We start from the raw sequence: 15,615 nt of genomic DNA, 5'->3' as shown, positions 1-15,615 counted from the left end.
GTTAAGTAATCGGTTCAATTACATGCCCTAATCAGGTGTTATTCTTGGACATGACCATGATGTAGCCTCACCGTTGCCGAACTTACCAAAAAAAAAACTTAGAAGTTAGCTTTTAATATATATTATTTTTAATATGAATAGTTTATTTATTCAATATGAATAATAATACACTGAATGATGGAGCAAACACGAATTTAGCAATCATAGAATAAGCTTAAAACATTTCCATTAAGTAAGCCAATATTTATACATTTTTATGAGCCAATGCTTGTCTCAATCATCTCCTATAATCTTTCAACTAATTCTACAATCTCTCTAAAATTCCCTTAACTAAAAAAATCTTTATCTAAATAATACTTTTGAGACATAACAATAGCAACAAAAAAAAAAAATTCATAGCAATAATAATAATTCTAGAATACTCCAAATGTTCATTTTCTAACATTTCTTCCTCATAATGATCATTTGGAGAAATTTCAAAAACATCTTTCCTTTGGTAGTTCCTTGGTGAAGATATCTACAACCTGAGCCTCTATTTTTTAATACATGATCTCAATCACACCTTGTTGAACTATATCTTGAACACAATGATACTAGATATCAATATGTTTGATCTTCTTATGAAAAACTAGATTGTTGGAAAATTTAATAACACTTTGATTATCACAATCAACTAAGTAGGTTGCTCTCACTACTCATGTAGATCCTCCACATTTTTTCTTAACCATATTGCTTGACAAGATGTTGTTGTTGTTGCTTTATATTCTACTTTAGCTGTGGAGAGAGAAAGTTATTTCTAAATATTTGAAGCAACTATGGTTGAACCCATGTCGAATGAATATCTTGAAGTTGATTTCCTGTCACCCATGCAACCTTCCCAATCTAAATCTGTAAAATCAATCATCCTAAAATCCTCTATTTCTCTGTATACTAAGCCATAACCAAATTTAGCAGGCATATATCTCGAAATCCTCTTAACTTCCTTCTAATGCAATTCCTTGGGTTCTGACATTAACTTGGAAACCATATTTATTGCAAAAGATATATGTAGTCGAATTGAAGTTAAGTAGATCGAAATTCCAACCAACAATATAGAGTAGTACCATCTATATTGGAGTCATCGTATCTATATAAATTCATTGTGACTTCCCAAGGAGTTGCAGTTGGTTTGCAACTCAACATGTTGAACTTTTTGAGAATATCCCATTAGTATAATTGGCTTGTAACATAAAAATACCATCTTCCTTCTGCCATACTTCTATACCCAAGAAATTTATGACTCACCAAGATCCATCATTTCAAAATTTTCAAACATATGTGACTTAAACATTTGAAACAATTTATATTTTTTCCTTGTAGATCAAATCATCAAATAAGAATATCTTGTCCTAATAAGAAACTCTTGACTAAACCATGATCTTGAAAACCTTATCAATTTTTAAATACGAAGCCCTTGGAGCTTTCTTTAAACCAAATAGAGTTTTCTTTACTCTGTACAAAAAATCTTCTTTTCATGGAATCTCAAAACCTTTAGGTTATTGTACATAGATTTATTCATCTACATAACCATTCAAGAATGTTAATTTAAGATCCACCTGATAAATTATCCACTTATATTGTGCAACCAGTATAAGAACCATCTTGATTCTATCCATCTTCGCTACTGGAGAAAATGTCTTCGTATAATCAATCCCTTCCTTATGAGTGTATCATTTTGTAGCTAGGTGGGCTTTATACTTATCAATTGAACCATCTGATTTATACTTAGTTTTACGCACCTATTTAGTACTAATTACATATTTTCCTTTGGGTAATTTGACCGAATTCCAAGTATCATTCTTCATTAAATTATTGATATGTGCTTCCATGGATTCATTTCGTTCCTTTTTAATTGATGCTTCTGCATGATTATCTGGATCATTCATCTCCATTGCTTTAGCCATAAGTGCAAAATTTATAGCCTAACTTTATGATCTAGTAATAATTTTTTCAAAATTACTATCATTTAAACTTTGTGAATTGCTTGGAACAAAGGAGAGCTTGAAAATCATATCTTCAATCATTTCTCATCTTGCTACGACTTCTTCTTTATTCAACTTATCCATGATTAAACATCCTTTGTTTTCAAATATCAACTTATAATTATGATCCATAATTTGTCCCATAGAAAAGAAATTTATTCCTCAAAGTTGGCGATATCAATGTGTCATTAATAAACTTGTTCTTCCCATTGCAATGTGGAATTGAAAGTGTACCTTTCATTTTCACTTTTGCAATACTATCATCATCAAATACAATTTTACCATAATAGTTACCATTTATTCTAGTAAAAAACTCTTCTTGAGATGTGACATCCTGAATCAATATACCATGCATTAGTTTCTTCATTATGTGCGATCAAACTTGATATGAACCACTTATCATTTCTACTTTCTTCAACCATTGTATTATCACCTTTTCGTTCATTATCTCTCATTTTTGCATAACAATATCTTTCAATATGACCAAATTTGTAACATTAATAACATTGTGGTCATTTTCTTTGATATATTTCTCTTCCTCCATCTATTCTTCTTCCTCAAGATCCACATTTTCTTCTTCCTCTAAACCTACTCAAACTCATTCCTCTGCCTCTTGAAGGGAATACATTTCCTTGTAAATTATGTTGATTTTTATTCTAATTATGAAAGCTTTGATTATGGAATTGTCCTTTGCTTCTTCCTCTCCCTCTATACGATGTGGAGAATGCATTATCCATGTATTCACTTGAATAATTTTCTTCAACAACCAACAAATATCTACTTAATTCATCAATCCTCATGACATTAAGATCCTTAGAAACCATGATACTTGTAGTGACCATTTCAAATTTTGGTACAAATTTTTTTAAGATATTCTTAATCATTCTTCTTTTTGGAACTTCTTTTCATAATGTCCTTGTTCGATTCACAAGATCCTGAATTTTTGTGATGTAATCATTCACTCATTGATTACTTTTCACCTTTGCATTTCCAAAATTAGTCCTTAATTTTAATAGTTTAGAAACTACTACTCTTCATATTTATTTTTTAAATTTTTCGATGCATCATTAGAGGTTTGTGCCATACTAATTTGTGGAAAAATTGAGTCATCAACTACGATGCCAATTAAGGAAGTGTTTCATTGTCTTTCTTGATAGATTCCTTTAATTTTTTATTATCGTTAGTATCTAGTGCTTGATGTTCATCATCATAAGGCGTATCATAACCATCAATTACCAATTCCCATATATATTTGCTTATAAAGATTGGTTGCATTTTTCTCCTCTAGTAAACATAATTAACACTTGTGAGTTTTGGAAGTATTATATTGCTTTTCACCATTGTAGAAATTGAATAGGACACCAAAGGAAGCAAAGAAAACAATAACAATGTCCCACTTCAACTCGAGACAAGAACGATTGTCCCAAAAAACAAGACTGAACAATCGAAAATTTAAAGATGGGATTATTTTTTAAAGTTTAGAAACCTTGAAAAATCTCACTGCTCATAATACGTGATCTCTAAAATGTTTGATGATATTTTTGTAACAATATTCAAATGTCTAAAAAAATTATATTCTCTAAATACAATTTTGGCAAATTTTAAGGTAAAATAGTTCTATATTGTAAAATTTGAGCAAATAATATAAAAAAAATGAAATTAGTGAATAACTTTGTTTGGTAAAAGCATAGAAAAGTAGGCCACTTGTAAATATTAGCCCTTAAAAGTTTACCTATCGACCACCACCTCCACCAAAATATTTTATTAAATTAAGAGTACAAACATTGACTATATATATATATATAACTCAACTTTTAGTTTATATAAGTCATTGGTAATGCCATGGATAGAAAAATAATTTTCTATTTGGGTAATATCTAAAATAATCAAATTTATTCGTATGAACTTTGGAGAGTGATGCATTAAATCATGATCCCCAAAAAGTGGTTGGAGATTTTTTATAAAGAGCATGTGAGTGATTTGCATTTAAGTTTTTGGGATTATTTCTTAGTTAGATTGATGTCTATATCTAATATATTGATAACTAAGTGGGTACTTGCCTTATTAGTTCATAATCATATATAGACTTTTAAAGGAAGATTGAATACTATTATCTTTGTTTTCAAGTTGTTTCTTGTAAGAAGGTGGGATTTGAGCTCATTGAATATACAAAGAATAAGGAAAGCTAATAACATTAAATTCATTGTAAAATGATACTAGACAATGTGACATGTTTTTGAATGAAGAGAATAAAAAATCAACTTGTAAAAACTTCTCCTAAAACGTATGATTATATATATGTATGTTAATTAGCAATTAAATAAAAACAAAAATATTATTTTATTTTATAAAACAAAAGCTATTCAATATAAAATTTATATGAATAAAAATTATCAAAAAATATATATTTTTTATAATTATCTTAAAATCTATAAATTAAACTAAATATTTTAATCATAACATGTACATAAATATCTTAAAAACTATAAATTTAACAAAATATTGTGATCATAACATGTACATAAATATCTTAAAAACTATAAATTTAATTAAATATTTTAATGATGACATGTAAGTTACCCATAATTTCTATCACTGCCATAGTTTTAAAAGTCAAGTTTAAAATAAACTAAATTTTAAATTTATGGGTAAATTTTGATAATAAAAAAGTGATTGTCTTGTGAGACGCTCTCTAGCTCAATATGGAAGAGATGTTGTAATGTCATGTCCTATTCCGTTAAACATTTTGACTAGGTAAAATTGCATAAAAATAAAAATAAAAATGAAATGAAATTAATCTTTAAAGTAAGGATGACGTAAATTAGTAAATTTAGCATTCATGGTTTTGACAAGCCATGGCTTTTCCCATAGTATTCTTAACCCATGTTTCTTCTCATCATATTTTTCTCTATTATAGCCTATTTAAAGGCATAAAATTCCATATAATTTAACTTTTTTATGTGTAAGATGAAGCATGTAATTTACTTCATATTTGTTTGTATATTATGGATATATTTTTGAAGAAAAATTGAAAAGTAGTTGTATATTTTTGCATATAATGTATATATCATGCAAAATAAAATTTAAAAAATATAAGTCCATTGATGAGTGTGCATGAATACTTTGAAAATAACACTATACATTCAAAGGGAATGATAAATAAAAATCAGAATAATGACAAAATTCTATTTCAAAATCATCTCTAGTAACATTTTCATTTTTCTTGAACTAAATTTATTTTTTTATAAATTTTTCCATTGTTTAAATTTACTTGAAATCTAAGATTTAGTTCCAATCAAATTTAAATTTTATAGAATTTTGAGATTTAAATTTTATGAAATTAAAATCACACGAGGAGAAGTTAAATTAAATTTATTTTTAGTTTTATTTTTTCAAATTAATTTTTCTTTAAATTTTTAAATATATTTAAATTTAAAATTATTTGAGTAAAATAATAAATAAATGCAATACCCTTCAGTGAAGTGTAAATATTTCAATTTACTAAATAATTATGCCATAAGGCGTTCCATTTGAAATGAACTTCCCTCTCGGCTTCGCTGTCTTCACTCTACAACATTAGATCAAGTGTTAGATGATTGAAGTGTTCCCTTCCACTGATCCCACCAAGTGAACTGATTTACTCTGCTCAACCAACTCAATCAACCCTTGATTTACTCTCCTCAAGTAACTTGCTCATTAATTTTTCAGTTGGACCATTGCATCCTACCCACTGAACTCATTGTTTGCAGACTCTTTAAGTTTTCGTTGAACTACACGGTAAGCCAACTCATTAGGTTTGCGATGCTTTCCCTTGACTCTCAAGATCATGGGGAATCTAACCCCAAGGTGATTGTGGGAAACGCCTAGACTCCATACATTTGTGAAAGATCTCGTCATAAGGTCACACGATCGAACCCTAGGGCACATTTCGTGGACGAATACACTGAGAATTGGTGGTGAAAGGGTTAGAACCGCATCACACAAGCTAGTGAATGGTTAGAATATGTCATTGAGGACACTAGAAATACTTAGTATGCAGGTCAAGACTGATGGAAAAGTTATTTGCAATTCCAAACTCTGGAGATTCCAACTTGCACATACATATTGTACAAAATAAGTTAGATATGTTTAGTGATTTCGTCTGTGAAATTTTGTGGTTTAAAGACGAACTCAAGATCTACACATGGCTTGCTCTTCATCATGAAAGCATCACTCTCAATACCAAGGATGCATTAAATTTCTATTATATCAGCATGGGATTTATGTAAATCATGCTCTTGTTAGTTCTTTATGGATGCATTAACTTATGCATACTCAGAAGTCATGTCAAACTTGTTTTTGGAAATGTGGAGTACAATGTTTCATATGTCTATCATGCTCTCTTTGGATACTTTGATAGAGACAACGTGGCTCTGCTAGGCTTTGCTAAGTGAGTACCCTGAGTTTTTCTTCATATATTGGTGTGTATGTGTATATGTATGTTTTTTATATATCTATGTAAGAGGAAATAAGTAGCATATTTTCACTGATCTGACAGGTACTTTAAGGATGCTAGTGATGAAGAGCGGGATCATGCAAAAAAGCTCATGAAATATCAAGTTTCTAAGACTTGAGAGTTTTAATTCAATCTGTTGTTTCAAGCCTTAAACATTAGTCACGCTGGTTATAACTGTTATTTTAAACTCTAACCTGTATTAGTGCTTTCTTTGAGTAGAACATCAGAGGTGGGAAAGTTAAACTACAGTCCATTTTATTGTCTGCTGTCATGGAGTTTGACAATGTTGAGAAGGGTGATGCCCTTTATGGTGAGTCCAATCCATGGACTTGTATATTTTCATTCATGTGTCATGTCATTTTTTGGTAGAATGTAGCTTGATGTTTTTTTTGGTCGGTTCTCAATATATTGGTTATAGCCATGGAGCTAGCCTTGTCTTTGGGGAACCTGACAAACCAAAAGATTTTGAACTTGCATGCTATAAGTATTGACTGAATTCTTTACTGGTTGATTCGATATATCATGTTACTTTTAAATATTTAAAATTATGTTGCGTTAAGAAATAATTTTGAGAGGTCATGCGTTTGATGGGAGCAGGTAGCCCAAGAGGCTAACGATGGTCAGAAGATGGATTTCATCAAGGGCAATTTTCTCATTGAGTAGGTCACATGCTCTGCAATTCCTACCTTTACAAGTAGGAGAGAAGTATAAAGAAGGATCTAATAAGAGGCTAATTTTATGTTTTCCTCTACAATTTTGCAGGTTGAAGCTATCAAGAAAGTATAAGAATATGTGTCTCAGTTGAGAAGGATAGGGAATTTCCACGGTATGATGATGATATGTCAATTTTAATAATATTTGAGAAGAGGCATTTTTTTCATACTGACAATGAAAGTGAAGAAATTATATGCAGGATTAGTGATTTGATCATGGCTGATTACTAAAAGCTGGACTTCTAATTCATTTGATTTTGTCCTTTCTTTCTTTGCACTTGTATGGAATTTTGATCAGATGCTCCTCAATAGAGATAATGTGGCTGACGCAAGAGATCTTGTTGCTACCTGACCTGACTGAGAATTAGATTTTGAACCCTATCTTGATAACTTGAATAACCTCGAGTCCTTTGAGATAAATTTTAGGTAGTAAATGATTGCAATATATATAGATATATGTATATATCTATCTTAATATGAATTTCAATGTTATGATTTATATTTTTGTCGCAATGCTAATGGACACATCATCAAACTGTTTCTCAATTAGCCCTCGCTAGAATTCTTGGGGATATAGTTGCATCCATTTGGGTTTTTCAATACAGAAATAATTTGTCTGATATGATTGATGTTTGGCTTTATTTCAGATCTATATTATTAAGGAGCCCTAAGATTCTTTGTTATGATTGATGTTGGCTGGCCCTAAGATTCTGTGTTATGATTGATGTTGGTGTTCTACTTCTTATCCCTAATATGAGGCTAGTAATCTTAGAGAAGTTGCACCCATTTCAAGGTGTGTGCTGAGTTGGTTGGTTGGACGCGATTGTTCTATCTCATTTCATGGTGTTAGCACTTGGCTGTCACCAATTTTAGGGAGTTTTCCTCTGATTCAATTTCAAGGTGTCTTGGTTGGTTTGTTAGATACGATTATTCTATGTCATTTCATAGTGTAAGCACCTGGCTGCATGTATTTTTTGGGAGTTTGCATCTGTTTCAATTTCAATGGTGTTTGACTTGGTTTGTCGGATGCAATTGCTTAATGTCATTCCACAGTGCCAGCACCTTCAAACTCCTATAATTAAAAACATAAATCGAAGTACAATAAGATTAGAATGCTTCTAAATGATGTTTATGGGTCATCTATTTAGAAATATTTATTCTTAGGATATCATGTTAGTTGGATGCATTGGGACTTTTAGGGAGCATCTTCATGTGGATTAGCCTATTTTTTCATCATCAATTTTGTTTTTAAATATATATTTTTAAAGTGTAAATGGATTTCAGTTTGGAAAATTGCTTCTAAATGATGTGTATCAAGGTCATCTATTTCAAAATGTTTATTCTTAGGATATCATGTTAGTTGGATGTGTTGGGACTTTTAGGGATCATCTTCATGTGGATTAGCCTATTTTTTCATTATAAGTTTTGTTTTTAAATATATTTTTGAAAGTGTAAATGGATTTTAGTCTGGAAAATTCCAGCCACCAACCCCCCCCCCCCTCCCTTATATTAAAAGTCATACAGAGTCTAAAAATGTTCGATGTTATATTGATGACCACAACAAATCAAAACAATATCTAGGAGAAATCTTATCACAAAAAAATTAAATTAAAATTCAACTAAGCGTGGGCGTGGACACATTTAGAAATCTCCAATTTTAGCGAAGCTGCTAAAATACAAACTTTTCCAAATATTCAGTTAAAGCTTAGATGATTGCATTGGAAGTCCATAGAGCGTTTCAATATCCAGCTAAGAATAGAAATTTCCAGGTTCTAACGATCCTGCTAAAAAACCATGGGTGGTTTCAAAGTCCAGTACAGATGCTGCCCATAGATTCCAAAAGTGGTATTGTGTGTGAATATCCAATATCTTGGATAGCCATCTCATCTCACTCAGAATTCTCTGATCCCCTTTTCTCTCGGGATCATTTATAAAAACTAGCAGGTGAAAAATGTCAAGCTTCATGTTTTCTCCTACTTAAATAATTCACCATAAATCCACAACTATGAAATACCCAACCTGAAAAACAAATATGTGAAAATTTTGGAAGTAGTCAATGTTAAAATCTAAATCCCATTGTGAAACAACAAACAACCAACATCCCTTTGTTAAGTGTCCTTTTCTACAAGCTAAAACCCCATTTTTAGATTTTCGTTCTACATTTCATCCTCATTTGTATTGGATAGTAAAAATGAATCAAATCACAAAAAAATATAAACTCTAAAATTCAATCATTAGTGTGTCAATGGACGCAAAAAAAGCTACTTTTTCTTACCTTGGATATAAATGACCCTTTCAAATTCCTTCTATTCTTCTCAAGGTTCTGGTTGCCATTCACACTTGCAACAATGGCCTCTTCAAATGCAATTTCTTTCGTATAAGTCTCCAACGTAGGTTGAAGTTCAATCTTGAACTTTTCTAATCTACTGTTTGTCTCAGGCTGCATGCATGAATCATTTTGCCAAGCTAGTTTCACCGACCCTTGATATAACTGGGCCTTCAAAATCCCTTTTGTTGTTCTCTAGCCTCTGGTTGCCATTCGCACTTGAAACTCAACTTTGATATATAGGCCTTTAGAAATCCCTTTCGTTTTTCTTTGATTAAGGGTAGCTTCTCACAAGCACATACATATTGTACAAAATATGTAATTCATGCATAAACAATAGTGGTTTGAGGCCTACAAGGCTAGGAAAGGACTAGATTTATAATGCGAGTGGTATTGCAACTCCTTTGGATGTGAAAAGAAGTGTTCCTTACCACTGTTCTCTTGATGGAAAGGACTTCCTTGTGTTGGCTTCTCTAATTGTTTATTAATTAAACAGTCGAGTACCACATGAATTGTCAACCCGGGAAAGTCCTTTTATTTCAAAGGTGACTTCGTACTGTATGAACTCAATTCTAAAAGCATTAAACGCTGTAGTGTAAACAATTTATTGTCAAATCCTTACTCTGTGTTACAGCAGTTATAATCTATTGCAGGGATGGAATGGAAAGAAATTACTAATTAAAGATAACAAATCTGCAAAAAGAAATGATGGATGTCTTGTAACAAAGGATCAGGACCCTATCCTCAGAGTAAGAACATTCAGCACCTGCCCCTGTTATCCAGTTTGCCAATACACTCTGTAAATCCTAATCACCGGTGAGACACTCTTTTACAACATCAATCGATTAAGAGAAGAAAACAGAGTCTTAGCAAAGGTAAAATATCAGAAGCAATGCTCATGAATAAGAAATACACAGAAATTACACACACACACACACACACTCAACAGAAAAGAAATGGGTGAATCTTGTGATGAAGGTGGGCCCTGTCCTTCTCACAAGATTCCCCAGGACACAGATGCTAAGATAAAATACTCAGAACAAAGCTTTATTCATCTGCCAATATACCATATTACAATAAAGATTCAATCTTGTTTTTGCACTACAATTCCCGTGTTACCGCTCTCCTCCTTTCTAATGTAGATGTCTCTCCTTTATAGAGGAGACATCTATTACAAAAGATTGTCATTATTCATTCCAGTTTGACCCTTTGAAAAAAATAGGAAATCAATTCATGTTACAACATGCTGTTACAGTAGTGTGTAACTGTTTATTCCCTAATTGATCAGATTCCTTTGCTGTTGCAGTCCTGGTAGACAAACCTCAACCGTCCCCTCGAGATTCACGTGTTTTTCTTTGTTGTTTCACCATTGTTGGAGATTTGGTAAATCTCAACTGTCTCCTCGAAGTTCTCGTGTTGTTTCTGCTGTTTCTGCATCTGTGACTTGTGGTCTTGCCGGCTTTAGACAATTGTTGATTATGCTGTTTCAACATCTGCGAAATATAGTTCTGCCAGCTCTAGACGGTTGCTGCTTCCGTTCGACAGTTGTTGTTTCTGCTGTTTCAGCAACTGAAAAATATGTTTTTCCAACTTTAGACAGTTGTTGTTTCTGATGTTTCGGTAACTGCAAAATATAATTTTTCAGACTTTGAACAGTTTCAACAATTATTCAGCAACTTAGTCAACTTCAAAGATCAATTATAAAGATAGCATGATTATGTGTTGAATGATTAAACATATAGCAATGAGGAGAGTTACTTCATACCTTTGGAATAATTAGGTCAAAATGCTAGCAAAGGCTTTCAACTATGGGTTGAAGAGGGTAACATTATGACAAAATATAAGGTCAAAAGTAGACAATATGGAGTCCTAACATCCCCCCCAACTGAAAGGGTTGCATGTCCTCATGCAACGTTTACTCTGAATCTGAGTCGGAATACTGGGATGAAGAGTGTAAGTTGCTTATGCAGTAGCTATGGAAGGTGTTGTCAAACCTGTTTCTGAACCCATAGACAGTCTGTAGTTGCTGCCATGCTGCCAACTCCTCCTTTTTGGTCAGTTTAAAATGAGTCTTATATTGCTGACCAGGTAACCACAAGAGAGGGAAATGAAAGTGGTAACCAATCCATCGTTCAGCACACTGTCCAATACATTTAACATAATTAGGTATGCGTGAAATTGCTACCTGAAGATTGAGGGGATTATAAGGATGATATTCCCGTCTTTCTTTCGGACAATGTTCCCAAAATAGATTGTTTGCTTTGATAGCCAGAGCTCCCTTTGTTTTCACATAATGTTGGCAGTCTTGCAAGACTGCTGCTTGTAGTTTCCTAATATGATCAACCATCCCTGGTTTGCTTAGAATTCGTTGATGTTGTGCAATGAAGGTGGCTACATTCTGTGGTTCAGCACGAATCCAGAGAAGACAGTTCTGCTCATTGTGTGTTGCTGACATAAAAGCATTCTGCCAAGTAAGTTGATTGGCTAGGAAGGAAATGAAGGCTCTTATTTGGATGTCGCCAGCAAGAGGGAGTATATTCATCTTTCTATCTTCAGGCATAGCCTCATTGTGAAGATAGAGTTCACAGAGCAAGTTCTGGTCATTATTTGGTGCTTCTGTGAAAGTCTCAATAAATTGCTCTGGTGTAGAAACCTGGTGGGGTCTTCCATCTCTGGTTGCCTTTATTTGTAAGAACGCTAAGCGTTCTCTCAAGAATACTGAATAGTTAAAAGAGGGTTTCCTTGTAGCAAGTACCCTTTGGACCAAGTCAAAGATATAGGACAACCTGGTTTTTAATTTCCGATTCTCTTTGTGTTGAGCTCGAGACTGTTCGAGCGCTTCCCAATTTTTGTATGCATAGCTGAATCAGGTTGAATTTTGTTGCTGAAATGCCTTTCCTTGTGAAAGCTCATACTCTGTCTTCCATGTGTCCTTTAGTTCTTGAAAACTAGAGGTCTCAGTGTAAGCATTGCTGACACAGGGAGGTTCAGTCTGTGTATAGGCATCATTAATACATGAAGGTTCAGTCTGTGTATACATATTCGTAAAAGATTTATGCTCTGTAATAGTTTGGGTAGGCCGGGGTGGTTCTGTGTCTTCTTCTGCAATTCTTGAAGAGCCTGCTGGTTCTTGTGTAACAGCAGGTTGTTCTGTTTTGATTACAACAGGAGAAGGCTGTGGACTGGCTCCAGTCATTGGAACTTCAACTATCTTGTATCCCGCTTGAGTGTAAAGCTCACCACACTCATTGCACATATATTCATTGTATTGAATCTTTTCGGCTGCAGATGCTACATGTGCTAGGATGTGCAGATTGAATTCGTTTTGATAGGTTTCCTCAACCATTATTATCTCCTGCTGATAATCCTTAATTTGAGATTTTAAAAACTCAATTTCTTCCTGCAGGGAGGCTAAGGTAGCCGGGGCTTGTGTAGCTGCAGTTTCCAGTGGAGGAAGGGATCATTGTTCGACATAAATTTAATCATTTGCATCCACAACAGGTGGTTCTTGTGTATCACCTGTTGGGTCAGTGGCTGGTTCTTGTGTAACAGCCACATGTAGGTCATTGTCTTTTTGTTTCCCAACAGGTGGTTCTTGTGTAGCACCTGTTGGGTCAGTGGTTGGTTCTTGTGTAACAGCCACATGCCCAATATCATCTTGGGTGTCTACTTTAAATGTTTCGGCAGCTGGTTCTTGTGTAACAGCTGCCTCTTTTAAAGAAAATAATGTCACAAAATTATGAGCGCTCTGCATTTCAGCACCAGAGGGTGAGGAAGGTGAATGCTCAGAGCTAGTTGGAATGCAGGATCTTAGCATGATGGGTGGGGAACTAGGGATAATGGGGATAATGGGTTCAGTTGCTGCAGACGACCCTGTTCGTCGCCGTGGTAAGGAAGCAGGAAAATCGGTGATTTTTCTCTTACGGCCACTTTTCTTTAGAATAGGGGAACTATCAGAAATAGTGGCTTCCTTAACTGAAGCCCTGGTTCTTCTTCTTTTTGGTGGGGTTACAGATTTCTGTTGCTTTTTCCTTTTAAGAAAGGTGATGTGGGTATTATCATCGGAGTCATCAGTGGAGATATGAACTATGGGGGTGGATGGTTTAGCTTCATTGGGGGATGGGGTCCTTTGCATATTTTCAGTGCTTAATTTGGGTGTTTCTGCTGCTGATTGTTGATTTTTAGCAGCTTGCTGGGAGCTGTGCTCCGACTGTTGGAAATTTTCTTCTACTTGCTGGGGTATTTCCTCTGTTGGTTGGGGAATTTCCTCAGCTTGCTGAGGATTTTCTTCTATTTGCTGGGGAGGGTTAATGAGGAGAGGTGGGTGGTTCAGGGCAAAGCCTCTATTTATTAGGAGTTGGACTAAACGATGGTGTTTGAGGGAGAGGAGCTGGTGCTTTGCATTCACAGTATAACGTGACATATTTTTTAGACAACCCAGCAGATAATAGGGCATGTTTATTAAATGACCATGCCTCAAATGATTTAGTAAAACGAAGTCGTGTTGGTAGATTACTTGATAACGACCTTCGCAAGTGAAATATTGCTTAACGAATTCTACAACCTTTGACCATGGTGGGGGTAGTGATTGAAGTGCGACCCCTCTGCCTTTGGTTTCCACATGCTCGCCTGGTAGCAGAAAATCTTGCTGTGCATTGAGAATAAGGTGTTTCCTGCTGAACCATCGAGTACCATTGGTTGGTAATCCGGAAACTTGCGCTATGTCTTCTTCTGTCACTGGAATTTGCACCCCCTGGACAATGGAGAATCCTTCCCTTAAGTTGCATGCAAATTCCAGAACCTGCTGTGTATTAAAATCCGGAAGTCTTCTGAAATAATCTACCCATCCTGCTTGAAGAAAGATTTGGTAAGCCTCTGGGTAGAGTTCTAGTAATGCTGTTGAGCCAGGTTCATGTGTAATCAGATTTCCCCCCATAGTTACTGGTTCAGACAAAATACACAGTGCAGAGCCGAGTTGCCGAGGTTGAAACAGAGTAAACTGTTACAAATGAAGTTATGACACGATAAGGTACAGACGAGGTGACTTAGATACTACCGCGAGAACTAGGGATGGCGGTGATTGACGTGTTATGTAATAATTACGATGTTTTGGTAATCCCCCCAAAGCTACGGCTGAATGATCTGATTGGTAGTACGATGATTTCGGCAGTCGTATCAACATCTCCTCATTAACTACAATTTAATATTCACACTTAAACAAGCATACCTTTATATTTACCTTTAGTTGTTGCGCCAAAAAGTATTATCTTGTCCTCGCTGGATCAATAATGATTAAAAAGGGTCTGAAAGTATGAAAATACAGGAGGTTTTCATTATTGACAAGAAGTAGTAGTGAAGGAATGTAATTATCAGGGCACATGGCTGGTTCCTTTAATGAAGAATGATATGTTCCATCGAAATAATAGTTCATTCTCGGGAACAAAAATGGGGAAATTGGTACTCTTTAGTAAAAATGAAAAAGATTGGTGTTAAGCGCTGGAATGTGGTGTTTCAGCAACGAGAAATGGTGTTTCAGCAACGGGAAATGGTGTTTCAGCAACGGGACTTGGTGTTTCAGCAACGGGACTTGGTGTTTCAGCAACGGAAATGGTGTTTCAGCAACGGGACTTGGTGTTTCAGCAACGGGAAATGGTGTTTCAGCAACGGGAAATGGTGTTTCGGCATCGGGAAATGGTGTTTCAGCAACGGGAAATGGTGAAAGGAATTATTTATGGTCTAAAAGACTTTCCCAAGCCGCAAAGTGATTCTTTTGGAATTTTTGTTCTCAGCCACCCTCCGAAACTAAGATCTGCAAAATAATTAATTGTAACATGGCAACCCTTGACAGGGATTATTAGTTAAGAAATCTAATCTAAAAAATAAATAAACAGAAATTTAAGTGCATTGAGGGACAGCAGGTCCCCCCAAAAAGGCATAATGTATGTCTGCCATGCAAGTAGTTTTGAAATCCTCTTTAGAAACAGGCTGTTGATACAAGCGAAGTTGATACCCATTCACTAATAAAGGTGTTCTACTATCATCAATCGTTAGGAGTCTGAC

This window comes from Pinus tabuliformis, chromosome 5_2 (assembly GCF_031772625.1).
Source record: "Pinus tabuliformis cultivar Carrire ecotype Pingquan chromosome 5_2, CPIR1, whole genome shotgun sequence".
In the NCBI taxonomy this organism is placed as follows: Eukaryota; Viridiplantae; Streptophyta; class Pinopsida; order Pinales; family Pinaceae; genus Pinus; species Pinus tabuliformis.
Note: the sequence above shows the minus strand (reverse complement) of the source record.